This window comes from Acomys minous (genome assembly GCF_964271855.1).
Source record: "Acomys minous genome assembly, chromosome: 4".
In the NCBI taxonomy this organism is placed as follows: Eukaryota; Metazoa; Chordata; class Mammalia; order Rodentia; family Muridae; genus Acomys; species Acomys minous.
This window is the reverse complement of record NC_140486.1, coordinates 101,471,005-101,493,672: the sequence shown is the minus strand read 5'-3', so window position 1 is coordinate 101,493,672 and position 22,668 is coordinate 101,471,005. Positions and strand designations below refer to the sequence as shown.

The window sequence follows — 22,668 nt, the reverse complement described above, 5'->3', positions numbered from 1 at the left end:
TTGCACTAAAGTCACTTTCCATTGTCCTTATATCCTTATAGCTCTTATAATTTGACTCTGAACTGTGTTGTTTTGGTGGATAGAAATCTATAGTCATTATCAGTTATTAATTGTGTCTTTTCCACACTTAAAAAGTGATCGTCACACTTGATCTTAGTCAAGAGGCTGAGAAGCAATGAATGTGACCTTGCTTGTCACACTGAATTTGCTGTTATAAATTTTTTTGGTCTGGCCTTTCTCTAGGCTTACTAAGTGCTTCCATTTATTGGAATGCTGTCTCTTCCTCCTCACTTACCTTCTTTGATTCATTTTGTTTTGGAGGGTTTTTTTTTCCAGTTAAATAAAACCTTAATGGTTGAATTAATCACATTTACATTTATTGATACAATTGATATGCTCTATTCAAAGTTTGTTTTGTTTTTACTTTGTTTAAACTTACAATCCAGGCCCTAGGGAATATATACTGTAATGCTTCATTCTCCCATGCAAGTCTCCTATTTTATCCTATGTCAAAACCCAGTATACTTAAACATTCACCATTGTTAAGTTGCACTGTTAATCTTGTTTTTCAGTTAAATTTCATCTTTGAAGCACATTCCCAATAAGGCTCATGGGCACAAGGTTTCTTGGGCTTCTCTGTTTTTAAGGTATTCTTCAACAGGTTCAATATTTAAAGGATTTTTTTTTTGCTTACCTTTGAAATCTAATAGTTTTGATAGGATAAATTTTATTCTCTTGGTTACTTTTCTGTACTGCCTTAATGCCCCTTATTATGCTATCATTCAAATTTGGTCTTCCTTTGGCACCTTGTAATTTCGTCTATTCTGTATATGGATTTCCTCTTTGTCTTCTGCCCTTCCTGCATGCAGTCAATCCAACTGTTTTCTTTTGATTTCCTCTCTTTTCATGTCTCAGGGGTTTTTTGTTTATGTGTGTGTTACATTTCAGATTCAATGTGGCGTGTTACAAATACTGTGTGCTGTTTGAGGATCTCTCATTCAGCTTGGGGTATTGTCTTACATTTTTCTTCGGCTTCATCGTTGTTTGGTTTCAGACCAACTTTCATCGGCCGCTGTGCGCTGACACTCATTCTGGTTTCTTTTGATAAGAATTTGTATGCACAAAGCTTGTTTGTGTCTCTGCATTTCTGGGATGGGGGTGAGGGGGTAGGGTTTATCAGATACATTAGAGAACAGTCTCATATGTCAGTGTAATAAAATATGGTTTTTATCCTGAATGATTTTTGTTGGGGGAGGGGGTGGAATGATAGCGAGTGGTGTTGACTAAAAGTTAACACAATGGAGTTTAATTTGAATTTTATTTATTTTTAAATTAAAATTACATATAGAACTTTGCATATAATTATAGTAATGCATCAAATGCCATGTCATAATTTATTTAATTAATGGGTTGGTTTTTCTTTTGAGTGCAAGAATCTCAGGTTTTCCACTTTTTTTTGTCAGTCTTACCCTTGAAGAATTACCTTCCCAAGACTGCCTGGCTCCATCCCCCTTCCCCACTAACTGTTCTCCCTATCCGAAGTCAGAGCTTTAAGCTAGCAGCACAACCCCACACATGCAGGAGTTCACCCATGGGGGAGACTCTTTTCTTGCTGTTTTTGTTGTTGTTCTTGTTTGATTCTTCAATTCATATGCTCAGCCCTGAATGCTTCTTGACTTCTGAGAAGACTTGCAAGTGTGATTTTGGAAATAGCTTACTAAAACTTGGTGCTTATATCTCTCTATATAAGAACTACATTGAGTGCATTCTTAGACTAATTCTAAGTTTTCCGTTTAGTTATGGTGGCATATAAACTTTATATTAATTATATTTTCTCTTGAGTGTGGTTTAAGTTTCACTGGGAATTCGGGACTACTGAGTCAGCTATTAGCTATTTAACAATTAAGACTTTCTAATGTCTTGGGTTTTTTGTTTTTTTGGGTTTTTTTTTTTGGTGGGTTTTTTGTTTTGTTTTGTTTTGTTTGTTTTGTTTTTTTACACAGATGCTTATTCCCAGAACTCGTCATACACACTGCTACAAGTAAATGAGAAGTTTCCTTTCGTTAATCTTGCTAGAAGAATGGTGTGATTTTAATCTTTCAAATTTAGACAAGTGCTGAAAAACTGTTTTTGTTAAATAACAAATGAGAAAATGCTATCCACCCACCCCCTAAAGAGAGCTGTCTGGAATAAAAGCAAAATATTATTATCTTCACAAAATAGACTCAAGGACAAAAATATGCATATAATTTATATGTGAGGTGTAGTTATGAACTTCTGGAGCTATTGCATGCTGTTAAATCCTGACTCACACTCCAAGGGTGTCCTTGTGTCAAGGTGCTTGGACTTGCACTGCAGGGATAGTCCTTATCTGGGGTTTATGGTATTAAATAGAATCTTGAATCTGTGATTGTGGATAATGAGCAGTCTCTTGGAGAACTTACTTTGCACTAATACTTCCATGTTTGGTTCTACTTAATGTTTTCATCAATATATAGATAGAGGTAGTATAATATAAGATCTTCAAGGATGGTCTTTCCTCCTACATTCTGAAGTAGCAATGTGCGCATTCTGCTTTCACTCCAGCCTCACAGTGCATAAAAATGACTAGATTGTGATTTTGTAGTGAATGAAATTCAAGGACATATTAAATACAGCATTTAAAGGTTAATTTGCCTTATGATAATTTTACTTTAGAAATGTAAGGTCATCCAAAAAATCCAAAGTAAGTGAGTGTACCTTTTTCATGAAGACATATCTTGTTCTATTATTGAAAGTTTGAAAATACACTTCCTAAAGCTGAATAATGCTCTTCCTAGATTTACCTGTCCCCATTTTTTTGGATGTATGATGTATGCTGTATTATGTCCTGATAAAGCCACTACTAGTCTCAGTGAGTAAAGTGCTTGCCACACCAGTGTGAGGACCTGAGTTTGGATCTGTAGAAGTGATGTTAAGCCCAGTGTGGTGGCTCATGTCTTCACTCTCAGAACTCCTACAAAAAGATAGGAAGTAGAGGCAGGAGACACACAGGAAGCTTGTGGGCCGGCTAGCCTGGTATATGCAGCAATGAACAACAAACCATGTATCAAACGAAGTGGAAGGTGAGGAACAACACCTGATACTGTCCTCTGAGCTCCACTTATGAATCATGGCATGCACACACCTACACACACCTACACACACACACACACACACAAACATACACACACTCTGTTAAAATACAGTATAAACTGGAAATATAACAATCTGAAAATAATTGAATACACTTAACCTAGCAAACATGTGGAATGTGAGCTGCTTATCCCAGCATTTTCAGGGCTCTCGGCATCTGCTCAGCATCATTAGAGAGCATTGTGCCACATGCCAGTGACTCCTGTCCTAATTAGGCTTATTATTGCTGCAATGAAACACCATGACCAAAAGCAAGTTGTGGAGAAAGGGTTTATTCAGCTTACACTTGCACGTCATTGAAGGAAGTCAAGACAGGAACTCAAACAGAGCAGGAACCTGGAGGTAGGAGCTGATGCAGATGCCATGGAGGGGTGCTGCTCATTGGCTTGCTCCTCATAGCTTGCTCAGCCTGCTTTGTTATAAAACACCAGACAAGGGATGGCATTGGGCACAATGGACTGTGGGCCCTCCTCCATCAAGCACTAACTAAGAAAATGCCTAGCAGGCTTGCACACAGCCTGATATTATGGAGGCACTTTTCAATTGAGGATCCTTCCTTTCTGATGGCTCTAGAGTCAAGTTGTGTGTCAAGTTGATGTAAAACCAACCATCACAGCTCTGGAAAAGATCCAAATCTAAGATAGTATAACATTGTTTTTACTCTTTTACTAAAATAGTGTATAATCTTTTACTGAGTCTCATTATCTCACCTCGTTATGAACTCACAGAGCTGCAACCATGTCCAGCCTGGTAAGATGTGCCGGTTTGGAGCGGCAGTTGCATGAATGTTATGAGAATAACCAGCCACTTTTTGATTGGCCTTAAGACCTGCTTCAGGAGCTGGAACCCATACCTGACACTGTCAATGAGGCCGAGAACCCAAGGCTAGCTAGGCAATATGTCCTAGCGGAAAACCTACCATGAACGTTCTCATTAACGGACGCAATAGTAGCGTGATTCCTAATGGCGTATGGCTACACTCACAGATCAGCGCATCACTCAAACCTCCTCAGAGAAGCTTCTTCTTGCAGTTGGTGGCGCCCACCGTGGAGCCCCACAACTGGACAATGCACAGAATCCAAGATAGACTTTGGGATTCTCATCCCTGCGTGAGATGTCTTTATTATATCCCTCCCTTCAGTGCTCGAGGGTCTATGTGGAAGCTGTAATGAAAAGACTTTAAGCCACAAGAGGTAGATGATTTCAAGGAAAACATGTTTTAATGAGCAAGACAGGGCAACTGGGCTGATGTACATATGAGCTCACAGAGACTGTGAAAGCACATGTAAGACCTGCTTGAGCTCAAGGCTGACAAAAATCTCAGCCAAGGATCTATTGGCATTTGATTACCGCTGGGTTCAGTAGAGTGACACACTTGGTATGTGGACTGTTTCAGGGCAGGTCCCATTCCCAGAAATAGATGAGACAAACTACAAAGGAGAAGAGGGAGAAAAGAAGGATGGAGGAAGAAAGAAGGGAAAGGGAGGGGAGAGAGAGGGAGAGGAGAACATGAAGTGCATAGGTAGGGGAAGCATCTAGAAAAAGTTAGGGGAAGGGCATGAATATGGCCAAGATATATTGAATTGAATTATAAATGTAAGCTGGGCAGTGGTGGCACATGCCTGTGATCCCAGCACTTGGGAGGAAGAGACAGGCGCATCTCTGTGAGTTAGAGGCCAGCCTGGTCTACAAAGTAAGTTCCAGAGCAGCGAGAGCCACACAGAGAAACTCTGTCTCAGAAAAAAAAAAAAATATATATATATATATATATATATATATATATATATAAAGAATAAATAAACTGTCATTTTTTTAAAAGCCTGTAAGTCAATCACGTCAGGAACTGTTTGTATTAATGTTACCAGAAATGGATATTCCTTTTTACTTGGCAAATTGGGAATTATTAGTAATTGTTTGACTTTTATGAAATTAACATCTTACATAATCACTATGACATTTTACTCTTGAATAGATGAGATATGTGTCTACTTTGAGCAAAACATAATTCTAACATCACCACTGAGGGTTTAAACTAGATGGCTTGTCTGATTTTACAAATGAACAGACACTGTTCATCTCACTGACGTCTTTGTGTTCACTATGTAATAAGAGCCTGTGGCAGTGTGTGATTTCAGATGCGCTGACATTCAGGGACTGCAGGCTTAATGTTGAAGCAGAGAGGGTAACTGATCTGGTAAAGACTATCAAGGCTGAGGCCTAATTTATACACAGCTGAAATATGTTATTTCAATTTAGCTCATTTCCTGAATGTTGGTAAAGTTGTACCTCTTCTATACTCTATAATCCTAGTTTCTTTTTGCCCTTCGATTTCTATATGTATGCCTTGTTTGTTGAACGCTAGCACTCATTACAAATAGAGAGATGTTTGGAGAGCCAGTTGTGCACTCATCTTTTAATCTGCGCTACAGCCATAGTCAGAGCTGCTTGAGTCTCGTAAAGAGCTCTACGGTGGAAAAAGCAATTCTGCTAATGGATTAACCATTAGAAGACTCTGGATCAAAGGATTCTTTCATCTTAGAATGCCTGGAAAGGAGTACTGCGGCTTCTTGTGCCAGGTGCCCAGGTTAATTTCTCAAGGATTTGCATTTGGAGAAAGATTGGCAAGTTCGCTATTTGAAGCTGAATTTATCTCTAAATCACTTAAAGGAAAAAAACAAACACCTGACTGGTAAGGCCAGAAACTCACATTTGATGACTTGAGTTTTCTATGCTCTTGGTTTTCTGCAAGTCTGCTCTAAGTCAATGCCCATCTGATCACCAGCAATTAGTGGCAGGCAGTGGAATTACCTTTGGTGCAGAGTGAGGACTTGCGGGTACACACACACACACACACACACACACACACACACACACACACACACACATGCGCGCGCCTACATACAGGCATACAGAAAACTGGTGGGCTATTTTCCGTACTAAGTACTATACATTCTTTGAGAGAGAAGAACAAAACACCTATTTTTGTCTGGTGAACAACATGTTTTAGGGGTCATTTCTTTCTTTTTAAATTTAATTTAATTCTATTTTTTATTTTTTTTATTTTTTCGAGACAGAGTTTCTCTGTGTAGCCTTGGCTGTCCTGGACTCACTTTGTAGACCAGGCTGGCCTCCAACTCACAGTGATCCACCTGCCTCTGCCTCATTTCATAATTCTTAAATCTCTTCTCAAGTTTCTGAAAAAAATAGCAATAGGGAAAGAACTCAAACTGGAGACACCAAGACTTACTTAGGGAAAATCAAGCCAAGAGGTCTAGAGACAGGGAGACGAGTCTACTTTCCGGAGTCTACTTTTCTGATGACTGTCTCTGGCAGGACAAATTGGAAGCCCCTCCCAACTACATCCCCACTGGGAACCACTAAAGGCCAGAATCCCTTGGGAGCAGCAGGTCCTCCAGCAACAGGGGAAAGCAGCCATCCATCACCTCAGCTGCCCACTTGCGATAATGGCAGTCCAAGCAGGCTGGCTGGGTTTGGCAAACAAAAAGGCAGGATGTCCCGTGAAATTTGAATCTCAGATAAACACTGAATAATGTTTTAGGGATAAATATGTATGGCCCGTGCAAAAGCTGAGGTTATTCCTGTATCATTTAAAGGACATGTTACGTGGGGGGGGGGGGGGATGCTCATTCTAAAGCTTAACTACTCCTTATCATCATCTCAAATTCTAATTTATTGTGTGTCCTGTGTTTTTCTGGCAACCCTAAGCCCAGTACTCCTCTTCCAGACTTCCTGTTGGAAAGGAAGGAAGAAACAAAGAAAACCCCTTTCCTCTAATTGCACATAAAATGTGGCTGTCTATAACAGAAAGCATTATTTTATCAATGACTATCAAACTGTATCCTCTGAAAAAAATGATGCATATGCTTACAATTGTCATTGGGAAAAATATTTTAAAATAAATATACATGTTTTGACAGCCTAGACTCTGTGGATACATACAATGAAAACTGTAATCCCCTTTTACTCATTGTGCTCCCATCCTGTGGCTTCAAAGTAATCAATATTCACAGTTGATGTCAGTGCAAATGTCTCCACTGTGATTATCCATTTATGTAATTATGCACACTTCACTTATTAATTTTTTATTAAGTTGGTTCTTTGACAATTTAATACATGAATATAATACATTCTGATTACTCTCTCCCCATAACTTCTCTAACCACCCCCCCCCCACCTATATTCATCCCCATTTTTCCCTGGCCTGTACCTCTCCCAGATTGATGACTTTTGGGTTTATTGGGTGAGTGGCTTATTTTAACCAGGACCCTCTGTATGCTATTGGAGTAGGGCTACCCTTTGGAGCTTGGAGTGGATACACAGCTAAAGGAAAGAACCGCTCCTTTCCTGGAGTCTGTCTGTGCAAAACAGCTCAGCAGGAAGGGATAGGACCCTTGAATCTCTTCTCATCCTTGTGTGGCTGTTAATGGGCCCATTCTTGTGCAGATTCAGTAAAATCACCCATAGGTGTTGAGAATTTGTGAGAATTTTGCAGCTTTTCTTTCCATCTTTTGGCTCTTATAACGGCACTTAATTCTATTGTTGAGATAAACTGATGTAATGTTGAGCTACCTTGTGTCCCCTATGGACTCCATTAGCCCCGTGGAGTTTTATAATCCTTCAACTCCTACAACACAACTGTCACTAGTCACATGCGGTTTCTCCATTCTGTCTTGTCAGAACGGAGATGTGCCATTCATTATATGTCACCACACTTGAATATGAAAATTTAGTTGCAAAATAAAGAATTTTCAATCTCCTCTTAACAATTTTACACCACCCATTGAAATGACAGTGGTTGGGGTATGTCAGATACACTGTATTGTTAGAACTAATTTTGTCAGTTTATTTTTTACACTTAAAAAAAAATGAAACCACTTGAAAACTACAAATTGCAGTTGTGATTCTCATTCTGTTTTGATTAGTAGCATGGCCAAGACCCAAAAGCATCCCAGATGACCTGCCTATATACCAGGGTCCAAAAAACCTATTTTTCAAGGATATGGAAAATAATGCTTAACTTGCTCCTCTCATTTTATTTACATCTTTGTGAGAGTCTTATGCTGTACTTAAGGTATGTACATGGAAGCAAATGTGTGTAATGCTTGCTGAGTGAGCATTGGGGGAGGATTTTAAAACATTTATAATCACTTCCTTTCTCTCCCAAGACTTGTTCGGCGATTACCTGAGCAGGAAGAAAGGAGCTGTGAAGTGTTCCTGTGCCCATTTCTGCCTCTTATAGTCTGATGTCTGCCATGACATGGGCATGGATTGTTTCCACTAAAGCCCCTGTTGACATCTGGCTCCCCAAGTGGCATCGTTAAGATGTGGAGGGAGACTTTCAGGGTAACTTAAGAGGGATTAATGCTCTCCTTCTACTGATGGTTTCTTGCTCTGCCTGGGATGGACAGTCATAGAAACAGAAAGCAAGGCTCCTCTATGCTTTGTCCCAATCACATGGCCACATCCCCCGCCTCCACGAGCTGACTCAGTCTAAGGCAGATGCTCTTGTCATGCTCTCAGGCTTAGCCCCTCCAGAACGCAGTCGAAATAAACCTTTATTCCTTATAAAGTACTCCACGTCGGATATTCTGATACAGCAACAGAAATACACTAAATTAAGACAATGTCCTCGTTCATGAGATGCCTTGAACATTCTCTCTGTTAAGACCAGAGATTCTGGACTCTCTGGCATGTCTTCTTAGAGTCCAGTTCTGCCCACATGGCACCTTAAGGCACTCCCAGTACTTCCTCCTCCTTACTGTGTCTGACTTCAGAGGCAGAAAGTACAAAAGAGAAAGCAAAAATGAGATGTGAGAAAATATTAATTCAATTGGAAATCAATATGCTTTCAGCATTGATAATTGGTTTGGAAAAGGAATTGTGGTGGTGGTGGTTGTGATGGTGTGGGGTGTGGGGAGATTGTGGTGAATGTGGTGGTGACGGTGGTGATAGTGGTAATGGTGGTGGTGGTAATGGTGGTGGTGGTGATGGTGGTGGTGGTGGTGGTAATGGTGGTGGTGGTAATGGTGGTGGTGGTGATGGTGGTGGTGGTGGTGGTGATGGTGGTGGTGATGATGGTGGTGGTGGTGATGGTGGTGGTGGTGATGGTGGTGGTGGTGGTGGTGGTGGTGGTGGTGGTGGAGGTGGTGGTGGTGATGGTGGTGGAGGTGGTGGTGGTGGTGGTGATGGTGGTGGTGGTAATGGTAGTGGTGGTAGTGATGGTGGTGGTGGTGATGGTTATAACTACTACACTTTCTTTAAAGGAACATCTACTCAAGCATTTCTTTCAAAGGTAACACATTGACTGTTTAGTAAAAAGACATCAATAACAGCCATGAGAACTCTGCAGTGGAAGCAAGAATGGCCACATATGTCACAGAGGAAGATGAGAGGGTGCAACTTCTTGAGGGGCTTGTTCCCTATCCATCAGACCAAAGTCCTGGGGAACACACACACACACACACACACACACACACACACACACACACACACACACACACCTACCTTGCTCATTTTGCAATGTGCGTATGCTCACAGAAATTATATACCTCTCCCACTAATTCACTCACTCAGTCCTACACTTTTTAAAATATATTTTATTAATTTATTCATATTACATCTAAATTGTTACCCTATCTCTTGTATCCTCCCATTCCTCCCTCCCATTTGCCCCCTACTCCCCTCCCCTATAACTGTGACTGAGGGGGACTTCCTCCCCCTGTGCATACTCATAGGGTATCAAGTCTCTTCTTGGTAGCCTGCTATCCTTTCTCTGAGTGCCACCAGGCCTCCCCATCAAGAGGATGTGGTCAAATATGGGGCACCAGAGTTCATGTGAAAGTCAGACCCCACTCTCCACTCAACAGTGGGGATTGTCCTGTCCATTGGCTAGATCTGGGTAGGGGTTCAAAGTTTACTGCACGTATTGTCCTTGGCTGGTGCCATAGTTTGAGCAGGACCCATGGGCCGAGATCTGCCCATCATAATGTTCTTCTTGTAGGTTTGTAGTGCCCTCTGGGTCCTTCTATTTCCCCATTCTCCCATAGTTCTCTCACCTAGAGTCCTAATAGGATGTCCTCCCCTCTGTCCCACTTTCCTGGTAAGTGAAGACTTTCATGGGACATGCCCCTTGGGCTAGTGTCCAGATATGGCTCAGCCATTTTAAAGGCTAGGTTCACAACCAGTCCTACACTTTTATGTGCCACAAAACATTTACTCAACTGACCGTCTTCTTCAGAAAGCCCTAAACCAGTAGTTTTCGACCTTCCCAATGCTGCAACCCTTTAATACTGGTTCTCATGTTGTAGTGAGACCCAAACACAAAATTACTTTCTTGCTACTCTATAACTGGAATTTTGCTACTGTTATAAATAAAATTGTAAATACCTGATATGTCTGATATCTGCTATTCAGGGAGGTCACAAGCCACAGGCTGAGAGCCAGTGCCCTAAACTCTGGGAATCTGGGTTGAGTATTTTAGGTTGAACTTTATAAATTGGTATAGGATCATGTTTGGCTTCCAGACTGGCTATTTTTTTAATGTGGTTTGACATTGTTTTTCATGCCCATAAACATATTTTGAGACCCACAGCAATATAGTTGTGAGGTGTACCATTCTAGAACCAAACTTACTATTTTTGCATTTTGAGAATTTGTTGAGACCAAATTTCACTGTTGTTTAGGGTGATATTGAACAACTGAGTTCTAGTGACTCTCCTGCCTCAGCCTCACCAGGCTTTTCATTTTTGAAAGCCTAAGTGAATTTTAACTTCATTCCCTGAACCTCATTGCACCCATATGAAAATGAAGGTAATTCATAATTCGTGGAGTCAGGAGAATCAAAAGTTGAATCTTCATCTAGAATTTCCATACATTGCCCAGCACGCTAAGGATGCAATATTGTTTTGAGGTATCATCCTTGCTTCTATAAAAATCCATAAATATATATCCCCATTTGTAAAATGACAAAGCTAAATCTGCCAATCAAAAACAAAAGATAAACCTCAGTTAATAAAAAAGAAAACAGTGAGAACTTTATGTCTATTTCAAAAAGAAAAGCTAAATGTCAAGGAGAAGTTTGAGGGCAGGACTGCAGGCGACAGGGGGTCCCCATGGCTGCCCTCACCTTGGGGCGGGGCTTTCCAGTCTGGAGATGGCTTCCGTGAGTGCCCTTGTGAAGAATCAGTGTTGAGTTTTGCATCTGTGCCTGAAGGGCAGCACGGCCACGGAGACTGATATAGAAATAGACATGCCTAGATTTATAAGCCAGCAACTGAGCAGTGCCGGCTCATGCTGGGGACACGCCATGGATTTAACCCAGCCCACTGGAATCTAGATCCAGAAGTGGAAGTGGAAGAGTAGTAATCTCCCGGAAGGAGGATTGCCCAGTTGCTAAGCTTCTTGGGCACTGCCTTCAGAGAAGCGCCTGGACTTTGAACTATAACTTGCTTCTTCCATGATCGCCTCTGCCACCATGGTCAGCTTTGTCAGCTACATCTCCAACCAAGCAGTCGGTTTATAAGACAAAGACTAAAACAGAAGAAAATCAGAGATACTGAATTAGATTTGGCTGGTTTACCTCCCCAAAAAAATATGGACTTAGAGGTGCTAAAAAGAAGCAGTAGGGGTACAGAAAGGGGTGGACTCATCTGTCGCCTTTGGTGATAAGTGTTTATTTGTGTGATGCGAGGCCTGCCTCTGTTGTTCTGGATCTCAGTTTCACTAGGGAGAAACTTTGCAGAAAGTCTGCGTTATGGGTTGTTGTGAGGTTGGCAACTGTGAATATGCCCAGTGCACCTGACTTTACTTTCCTGTTGTCTGTATGCAGAAGGCCATTCTAGGAAAAGCCATCAGTTGGGCACACAGGCACATGCAGCAGCAGTCACCCAGCCAGTGGAAGCCAGTCCCCTTCTCCACCCCAACCCCTTCCCCCACCCCTACCCTTTGTCCTCTCTTCTTGGCTTTCCCCCAGAAGGCCTCAGGCATCCAGGCTGGCTGCCAAGGCAGGAAGATCCTGCAATTGACTTTCAAGGACTCCACCCCCACCACCCTCCTCCCCTACCTCAGCATGGCAGCCTTGTTCTCTGACCTGCCCTGGAAGATAAGGTCTGTGGTGGCCCCAGCCAGCTGTGCCAGTACTTGCTGTAGGATTCATCTCAAACCACCATCTGCAATCTGTGTTTATTTGTGGCACGCAGAGGAGCCAAGGGCTATGAAAAGAGCTACATTCCAGAACTCTCCATGATCCCTGTAGGACTGTCAATCAAGCAAGCCTTTTACCTGGAAGAAGAGTTGGGCCCTCTCTTTTCCAGTGCTTCTCAAAGGGAACCGCCCACTAGTTATAAGGCTATAATTCAGTCTAGTCTTAGACTTTACCAAAGATGAGAAGTTTTTGAGGAAAAAAAAAGATTAGAGATTTAAAATACCAAAGTTCATATTTTTTTTTATTTTAAAGTTCAATATTTCAAGGTTTTGGAGTGGTTTTTTTTTGGGGTGGGGGAATGTTAGGTTTGTCAAGACATGGTTTCTCTGTGTAGCTTTGCCCTGGAACTCGCTCTGTAGACCAGGCTGGCTTCAAACCTACAGAGCTTCAGCTGCCTCTGCCTCCTGAATGCTGGGACTAAAGGTGTGCACCACCAACTGCCTGGCTGATATTTCAAGTTTTGTTGAAACACTTTATATACATGTGTGTAAAGGAGCATAGATGGTAAAAAAACACACACACACACAACAACAACAACAACAACAAAAGAATAGCCCTTGGCTCTGGGGCTCCTGTTCTCCTATGTCTGCAGTATCTTGGGGCTCAATAACTAAGGTCCTTCCTCAACAGTCCTTCAGTATGTTTACTGGGAACAAGCTGGGGCCAGCTCACACCTGCTCAGAAAAGTCTGTTTTCACAACCCCTTGGAGCCCCACACTCAGTGACTTCCTGTCCCATTTGAAATCAGGGCTGTGGGACTCTTTCAACCACAGAACAGTGTGGTCAGTAGCTGGTGAGTAAAACAAGCAGGGATTTCCACCTTCTCTTAAAGAGAGTTTTTTTAAACACCCACAATCCACTGCTTATAGTCCCCCTAATATATGAAAATGAGAGTTAAGCGATTTTCTGAGCCGCTCCATTTAATCAAGCAAGAGGACTCCATTTACAACACAGCACAGCACTCTTTTGGAAACCCTCATGTAGTCCGCAATCCCAGCCCCGCCCCCATCTCTCTCCTCTTTGTTAGCAGACTATTCTCTGTAAGTATCTTTAAAGTACAGCCATCCAGGTCGCTGATGCTGATGTGCAAACCACAGCACTTCCTGGTCTGGTCTGTGTCTCCTTAGAGGCAGGCATCTCCTGGCTGTCCCTGTCAGCTAGCTTCCTCTAACCTGCAACTTTCTCCAAGGCAGCCCTTGGGAGAGACCCATAATTTTAACACAGCAAGGCCAAAGGCCTACCCCAGAGCCCTTCTATATAAAACTAGAAGCAGTGGGTTGTGGGCCTTTAAGAACTGTCTCTCTCTAAGAGAAGGCGCTGCTTACTTTACTCATCAGCCCTGATTTCAAAGTGCGACAGGAAATCACTGACTATAACCTCTCCTCTCTTCTTTGGGCACAGTGGGCCAAGTGATGCCCTGCTCCCTTCTGAATCAGAGAGCTGGCTTTATTCCACTCAGCACTCTTTTCCACCCCCCACCCCACCCCCACCGCCAGCCACCTCAGCAGAATTCCATTTTGAGCCTGAGAAGGGGGGGGGGGGCAAATACTAAAGGAATCTTTCAAAAACCCCTCCACCTGACCCCAGGCTGACCAAATAACGACTCTCCTGAAAAAGCAGCTCGCTGATGGGTCCGGGCTGCGCCTGTGGATTTATGAGGTGACATCAGTTTGAAGACGAGGTGCAGCGCCTGAGCTGCGGGTGACACACTCCTGGATTGTTTTAACAGCCCGGGCTCCTGAAGGACACCAAATCCCTCCCTGAGCTGAGTGTTATTAAAGTGGCAAAGACAGAGAGGAGAGCGTTCCCAGATAAATCAGCTTACTAGCGCCAGGCTCACATCCCGTAGCCCCGCCCACTGGAAAGCACTCCCTGGGGGAAGGAAAGGAGGGCCTGAGAAGTACTTGCAGGTACATGCTTAATGCCTTAAACTCTTGCTTTGTGTTAACAGCAATTCATGGGCTCAGCTTTAAAGAAATAGATGGATTCTCAATCTGACCAATTTAAATAATCCCCGAGAGAGAAGTGAAGGGAGGATTTATGTCCTTGGTAACTAAAAGGCACAGCAGAGCTTAGCCCGGAGGCTGGGTCTCTGTGCTCAGAATCACAGAGCAATTCCAGAAGAGCCACATAAACCCTGGTGTAAAGAACTTACTGGAAGAGGGAGGAAGAGGAGAGATGTGAGTGGGAGAGAAGGGCGGCAAAGCTTTTGTACCAGAGACAAGAGTAGATGGAAAACCAAGGCATGGAAGAAAAAATTGTATTTCTACTTTACACTTTAACATGTACAACGTATCTGTAGGTCTGTGTGCATACAGACTACAGGTATGTAATGGTCATACCTAAACATCTGTGTTTCTCTGATAGGCTGCGAGCATATTTGCTTAGCTCCAGGAAACCCAAAGGCTATATATATATATTTAGCATTAAGTAACCTTTAATTACAGAGAAAAAGACCCCAGAGGCCTCACATGGGAACAAAAATAACAACACACTGTGACTGAGTGGTGTTAGAGAGTAGTGGCTGACAGCTTAGGAGTTCTTTCTGGGAAAGGGAGGGAATTTTGTTGTCTGAAGAGAATTTTTCTCTTGAGAAGGGAGAAATTATAAGGGCCCCATCAGGTAAGTCAGGATCATCTATGCTTTCTGGGTGAGTCAGAGGCACTGTCAATCACGTGAAAAACCAAGGAAATGCTCTGACAGCCATGCTGTGAGCCCTCCTGTCTATATAATAAATAATAAACTATTTAGAAGTTTCCAGATGGTGAGAACAACAAAACAGGGTGTCCATGAGTAGCATGAACAAAACGCGTTTTGAGAGAGAATGTACTAGAATCGGGGCAATGCTTCGTGTAGTGAAATATAAATAGGAGCCACTCATTCATTCATTCATTCATTCATTCATCCACATGTGTATTGAAGATTAAAATAATAGACTAAATGACGGTATCAAGGCTCTTGTACAGGGTTTGGTAACACCTGGGATGTGGAGAAAGGAAATGTAGCTGTATGCATGCATCATTTCCTGTGGCACATTTTCTACATCAAAACTCCAGTACCCCACTGCTAAGCCTGTTCTCCTTGAAGAAGCCATGTTGGATAAATTCGTTTTCAGACACCCATTATCCTGCATACCTTCTTTTGTGCTTAATAAGCTACTTGAAAATTGTTGTCTTAGAAACTTTCAGCAGTGCAGTAAGTGGCTACTAACCATATTCACTGCCGCACCCAGCAGGATTCTCCAATGTGGCCTTGTCTCCTTTGCCGAGCATCTCGCCAGAACACCACCACACCTTCAAGTCCAGCTCCTGGTGACCCAAATTTGTACTCTGCTTCTGTGGGTTCTTTGAAAAATCTTACATACAGGTGAGGTCCTGCTGTGTTTGCTTCCTTGCTGAGCTCATTCACCAGGCTGTCCCAAATGTCAGGGTTCCACGTGTCTGAAGGTGAGAACGTTTTTTATTGCACATCTTTATTCACCCATCTAATGACCAACACTTTCACTAATGGCTTATCTCATAGATGGTGAATGATTCTGCAGTGGGCAGAGTGCACAAATGTGTCTGTGTACACACTAGTTTTATTTCCTTTAGAAACGTACTGGTACACGGGATCATGAGTTTTTACGTTTTCAAGTATACTACACATTGTCTTCCACGGTGCCTATACTGCTGTGCATTCCCAAACTTTCCTTTAGGACAGTCCTTGCACTGTGCTAAAGTGAGTGAGAATTCCACTTGATGGTAGGACTGGGGAGGGTGGGTGGAAAGAAGGCCTGTTGTTGCTGTAGAAGGGAAACAATGCCGACCCATTTCCGAATGATAAACTTGGACCAGACCAGATCACTGAGGGAGGGCCCAACAAGAGCAGAAATGACCTAGGAGAAATGATGTTACAGACTACAGAAAATCCCTCGGGCTCCAAAGCACGCTCTCTGCCTTTCCCTTCTGTTTTATTGTTAATAGACTTTCTTTGTCACATACCTGTAACCATGCACTCCTGCAGGCCTAACAAAAGGAGTGTCAGCACAGAAGGTGCATCAGCACAGGAGATGGAAAAGCGGAGTGCACATAGTAAGGAGTGTTTGCAGACATGGGCGGGATAAATGGAATTGGTGCTTATCTGCAAGCCCTGATAAAATTACTTTTTGGCTGAAGGATCTTATAGACCCCGTCGTCTTGCGTCTGAGCAGTGGCATTTTCATGCCTCCATTGCAAACATTTTCTCTCTGAAAAATCAGTGACCCCAAAAAGCATTTGGTGGTGGGAAGGGGTGGGGTCCCTGAGCTAATCTTGGAGATTGAGGCAGAAACACGGCTGCTTTGGATCAGGCTGGGGAGGAGAGGGGCGGGGGCGGCGGGGGCATGCCTGCTCTGTTTGGAGAGGCCTGTCATCAGTTGGCAGGGTCTGAGCACTCAAAGTCTTCTGTCAATAAGCACTTTATGGGGGAGATAAATGGATTTGGAGTTGAGGGTGTCTTGGAAAAAAAAAATACAGACACTATCTGAACCTTTCTCCGAAGCTGCTTCATTAAAGCGCTCAAGGACACAGGCCACGCATTGAGGAAAACATGGGTGAGAAAGAGGCTAGACTCTCTGCCCTTTCAGGAAAACAAGCTCTGGCGTTCCGGCTAATAGTAGTAGACAATCTTGGGGAGTCAGGACTCTGCAGCTTGCTTCACCTTTAGAGGTGGCAGGGACTATGACGAGCTCAGTGGCTAGCTTTACAGGAGCAGAAATAACTGGCCACCTGAACAAAGAGCATGGACACTCACATACAGGAAATGCTGTGAATTTGCCCTTTGACCCTCTGTTATGCTCTTCTCAACACACTATGCTGTAGGTTACATATAAAGAAAGAAGACCTCACCAACATTAAGAGACATCGCTGTGGCATATAATCAACAAGATTCTGGTACTCGAAAGATGAAGTGTCCAGATGAAGAGAAGGAGACCAAAGATCAGTCCAAGTGTTGAATCTTGCTGGATGGACCAAGGATGGAATCATAAATAAACTGTGAAGTCAGGAAAACCATACATTTGTGGGAGGGAGGATGTTATGGGCTCGGTTTGGGCCACACTGCATTTGAGGTCCTTAGCAGAATATACTAGTAGTGGGACCAAACAATTAGATATCAGTGTTCAAGGAGCAAAATAATTCCTGGAGATACATGAGTGCATATAAGAGGAGGGTAGCTTGCCCCACACACGAGCATGGAGACTGGAGGTTGGCATTGGGCATCTTCGCCTACTGCTTTCCACATTATATTTTGAGATGAGGGTCTCAAAATGAGATGAGGTCCTCCTGAAGCTGGAACTCATTTGGGGTAGACCGGCTGCCTAGCCCGTGGGATCCACTTGCCTCCTCCCTACCCAGCACTGGGATCACATGGATCTTGGAGATCTGGATTCAGGTCCCCCAGGCTTGTACTGAGCCATCTCCCCACTCTCCGCCCTTGATCCTCCTTAAACATCACCATACCCCTGCCCTTCAACACCACTATTGAATCCCAAGTTGAAATCTGGCCCACACTTCGTGGAACATCTAGACTTGACACTTAGAACTAAAACCCTATCTTTATTCCCTCAACTGGTTATAAACTCTTTGAGGAGCCAGTACAGTGCCCAGGAGGTTGGTTTTTTTTTTTTTTAGGTTCAAACCCGAAGTCTTCATTAGCTGCCTGTGAGATCACAGGCAACTCACTTCTCATTCCACGTCTACCCCCTGGGTTGTTAATCAGTTAGTAAATGAGATAATATACATTTAATCTGGTGCCTGAAACATTCAAGCATGTAGGAAATTTGGGGAATTCTGGCAGATGCTATTGATAGCCCACCCACATCCTCATCCTCAAAGCTGCTCGTGGAAAACATGTGTAACTCTCTAAATAGCCAGGAGAATATGCTGAGTCCTCATACAGGACAGACCAGAAGTGTCTGAGACATAATCTCCCAAGAAGCCACCCTCAGTCAATGACAGATGGACAGTTAATGGATGGATGCTCCTTATCTGCAGTAACTCTGAAGCACATTCCATACCACTGCCAGTGTATACTCTGTTGTCTCCCAGAGTCCGACAGCGGCTCTAACACCACTAACGGGAAAGCTAGGCCCCTGTTATCAGCTTGCCTGCCTGGGCTCACTTACTCTCACTCTCCTATCATGGTACCAGAGATCACGTACCAAGGACACCACTTGTATTTGTCTTCTCTCGCCTCAGAAAGAAGATGAATCTAAGCCCATGACAAAGCTTGATGCCAGCAGTGGCTCCCTTTCCTTGAGCCCGCCATCTTGGTGCTTTGTTGCCACAGTCTTCTGGTAATCAGTGTTCACCCTGAAAAGTGCTTCAAAGTTCACAGAAAAACTAAAACCACAACCCAGATGCCAGCAAAGCCCAGCACAGAACCTGCGGCGGACAAGTTATTTAGTCTGTCCTGGAAAAATGAAGAAAGAGTTCAAAAACTCATTCATCGGTCAAGCATAAAAATAGAGCAAAGACTATTATTGATTAGTCACCAGATACACCTTCCCCTCTAGGGACAGATCTACTTCCTAACACCTGAAGCTACTCCAGATTCACTACTCCTGGCCTCAAGACCCTACACTTACTTCCAGGTGCCTTCCTGGAGATGTTTGCCATTACCTCATCACTACTGTCTCAGGTCAATGTTCTTGTGTGACCCGTTTCTATTATTCAAATACGGAAAATATTTCACAGAGATTACAGTCGGGGTGTGCCATTTCCTGATGACCTCAAGGTTCTTACCTTCATTGCATTAGCACATTCTTCAGATCACCCTGTGGGTGTGTGTGTGTGGGGGGGGGTACACACTGGATGCCTGATGCCGTCATGGGGTGTTGTTTCTTGTAACAGCCAGTCAGGGAACTCTTCCTCCTCATGTTCCTGCTATGACCTCTTGCTGAACTCTGCCGCTGGGATCTTGAGGTCTGTCTTAAGAGGAAGAGAAATTCTAGAGTCAGTGAACTGTGAACTAGCATGGACTAGAGCTGTAGGGATAACTGCAGGCGATGGTGCAACTGCTGGGTAAGATCCACCATCATGCTCTTGAGAACGGCTGGTGTCTTTGGTGTTCACAGCCCTGCCTGTCCCTTCCTGTCCTTCCCTGGGATACTTTCTGAAAGTTTGACCCATGGACCTCCTATATTAAAGAGATCCCCCCATCTCTCTCTCTCTCTCTCTCTCTCTCTCTCTCTCTCTCTCTCTGTGTGTGTGTGTGTGTGTGTGTGTGTGTGTGTTATAGGTCTATGTGTGCATGTGGAACCCAGAGGGCAACCTCATACTTTCTATCTGTCTTTTCTTTTTCTTTTCCAGTCCTTCACTGCCCATGGATCCTCTTGTCTTTGCCTCCCCTATGCTAAGATTACAAGTATGCACCATAAGGTTCAGTCTCTCTCTCTCTCTCTCTCTCTCTCTCTCTCTCTCTCTCTCTCTCTATCTATCTATCTATCTATCTATCTATTATAGGTTCTGAAGATTGGCTTGGGTCTCCATGATTCAAAGTCAAACATTGTATCCCCAACCCCTAAAAAGGGCTTCAGATGTTGTTTAGATATTCAGAACTTTCTGTGTAGGTATCTCATTCTGTATTTTAACAAGCTCTTTTGGTGCCAAGGTGTCAAACTGATCAAGTTATCTATCACATGGGTGGCACCTTGTAAAGGAAAGCCTTGAGATCTGGGACAGTGAATGACTCTGTGGATGTACCTTATGTGTGGTAAACATCACAGTATTCTCCTCAACAGCATGGCACCCTGTCACAGATAACTTTTGCTTGTAAAAGTCTCTGAGCCTGTGATGTAAGTGGAGATCAGAGAGACACTGGGTGGGTGGAAAGCATCCAAAGATAATGGTCTGAGTGAAAAATCTGTGGGGCTTAGCACTGGGGGACGCCACCGTGTTTGTCTTGTTACTTTTTTATTTTTTATTTTTTTAATACTCATGTGCAGGTTTAACTTGGTCCTTCCTCCATACTCCAGAGTTTCATTCTGTGCCTGTACCACCTTACCCTGGATTTACATGGTAATTTGTTCTCAGTTCCTCTGCATGCTGCCCCCAGAAAACAAACGTTAAAGGGTAACCATTACATACTCTCGAGTTGATTTGTATCCTCGCAAACTAAATAGCATGTTGCCCCGTGTATTTTAATTTCAGCAAGTTGTATTTGTCCATAGGGCTTCCTCCAAAACTCACTCTGCTGTTGAGCATTGCATTTAATGCTGTGTGGGCCTTTATTTTTGTTGCTCTTTGTGGTTGATAGGCAGCTGAACGGTGGCTCCCAGTGACAGCAGCCATCTTAGTCCTCATGTCCCTTGTGGAGTCACTCGGTACTGATCATGCTTCTGATGGAAAAACTGCAGCCAAAGTCGTGAGATGCTGCCTTTTTACTAGATCATAAAACTGTGACTTTCTCTTCTGCTCTCTCATTTGCTGACTCTCATGGAAGCCAGCTGAATGTCTGCACATTGCCCTATGGAAAACCTAACATCAAGGACCAGACAAAGCCCTCCAGGCAATAGCCAGCAAGGAACTGAGGCCTCTGCCCAATATCAGAAAGGAGCCGAATCATGCCAACAGGCCTCGTGGCTGAATTGGAAAGCAAATCCTCCCCAGCCCAGTTGAGATTTGAGATGAGCACGGCTAGTGCCAAAACTTGATTACAGCATTATAGAAGACCTTGAGCCAAGGAGCCCGAGAAGTCATATTGGCTCCTGATCCACAGAGGTTGATAAAATAAACGTATTGACTCTAGAAGTGAATTTAATGTACTTTGTTGCACAGCCCTAGATACCAAATATGCGTCTCATCACATGTATCACACTCAGGCTGTACCTCTACCATATTTTCCTTGGTTATGTCCTACAAAGGGGCAACAAAACATTTAACTCCAACTACCATACATGTTGCGAATACCTTGAGTAAAACCCACTTCGGAACCTATGCAGGCTGTTCCCCGGTACCCTGATCAAAGAGCTCCTGGTTAAACTAAGGAAGCACTCAGAATCCAGGGCCTGAAAAAAAAAACTAAGAGAAATTGCAACTTTTAAAAGAGGGTGTTTTTTTCCAGAACCACTCTTCTTTAAGCATGAAAAGTCTTTGAGGGGAAAGAAAGACTGTTTGATATAGCTGGGTATTTTCGATGGTAGATAAGGAATACTCAGGCTAATCTGTGGGACAATTTGAAGGTTCAGTGTCTCGTCTTAGAAAAATACTCAGTTATTTCGTTCTTTTTACCCAGGCTTCAGGCATGAGGAGCTGACAGCCTGGGGAGAGACGCCTTGCTTGGAGCCGAGTGGACACATCCACAACTATTAAAATACTGTTTCTCTGTTTGGATTTAGTAAATGGGCTCAAGTTCCTGGGAACATGTACAGAGACCCTGCATCCATGAGAAGGCCTGTCATGCTATTTTTTTTACAGTAGACTGAGATATATTTGGAAGTCACTGGACTGTGGCATTTCATAACAGAAGTCCACCAGGCCCCATTTACAGTAATAGCATGCAGAGCTCTGGCCGTTGAGGGCAAATAAAATGTGTTCTTGTAACATAAACAACCTTACCTTCCCTCTGAGGACTGAGGGGCCATGAAAGATTTACTTATGTGGGTCTTTGAAACACGAGGACACGTGCAAAAACATGTTAAACATACATTTAAGCACACAGCCAGCCAGGGAGACTAAGTACAGAAGAGCAATTGTCCTCAATGAAATGTCAGCTCTAGAATCTTCTGGTAGATAATATTAGAGAAGAAAACATCCGAGGCACCAAGGACCTCAGAGGGCTCCTGAGTTCAGGCACCTCATCAGTTGTTGCTTCGTTTTCCAGTGACTCTTGGAAAGGTAAAGTGAATGTGAAGTCAAAATTAAAGTACTCATCTTAACATATAGTCCCACGGTGTCTCATATATTCATACTTTTGTATAATTATTATCATCATCCCTCTCTCTCAGTGTCTTGTAAAACTAAAACATGTATACCCATGAAACACTTAACCTCCCATTTCTCATCAACCCCAGCCCCTGGCAACCATCACGTAACTCTCTGCTTCTATGGCTGTGACTATACTACATGTGATGGCTTACCTTGGTTGCCAACTTGGCATACCTGGGAAGAGGAAAATTATCAGAGAATTGTCTCCATTAAATTAGCACCCACTGACATGTCTGTGGGGGCATGTTCTTGATTGGTGGGTTAACATAAGAGGGCCCAGCCCACTATGGGTGGAGCCAGGCATATGAGCTTGATTGCATAGGA

At 43.2% G+C, this 22,668-nt stretch overlaps 2 long non-coding RNA genes across 3 annotated transcripts in view; one reads left to right on the top strand and one right to left on the bottom strand.

Moving 5' to 3' along the window:
• The window catches only part of LOC311595690, a 70,795-nt gene extending 51,491 nt beyond the window's left edge, over positions 1-19,304 (bottom strand). Inside the window, exons 1-3 of one of the 2 annotated variants that reach the window (XR_014778544.1) lie at positions 19,228-19,304; positions 15,609-15,837; positions 8,915-8,963 (exon numbers count right to left, since the gene is read on the bottom strand). This is a non-coding gene — a long non-coding RNA (uncharacterized lncRNA). Of the gene's footprint in view, positions 1-8,914; positions 8,964-15,608; positions 15,838-19,227 lie in introns of those variants that run through there. The other variant, XR_014778543.1, reaches the window with a different exon arrangement.
• LOC311595691 lies at positions 14,217-21,764 on the top strand. The gene is made up of 3 exons (XR_014778545.1): positions 14,217-14,307; positions 15,633-15,763; positions 21,653-21,764. It is a non-coding gene; the product is annotated as an uncharacterized lncRNA (long non-coding RNA).
• The last annotated feature ends 904 nt before the right edge of the window (positions 21,765-22,668 follow it).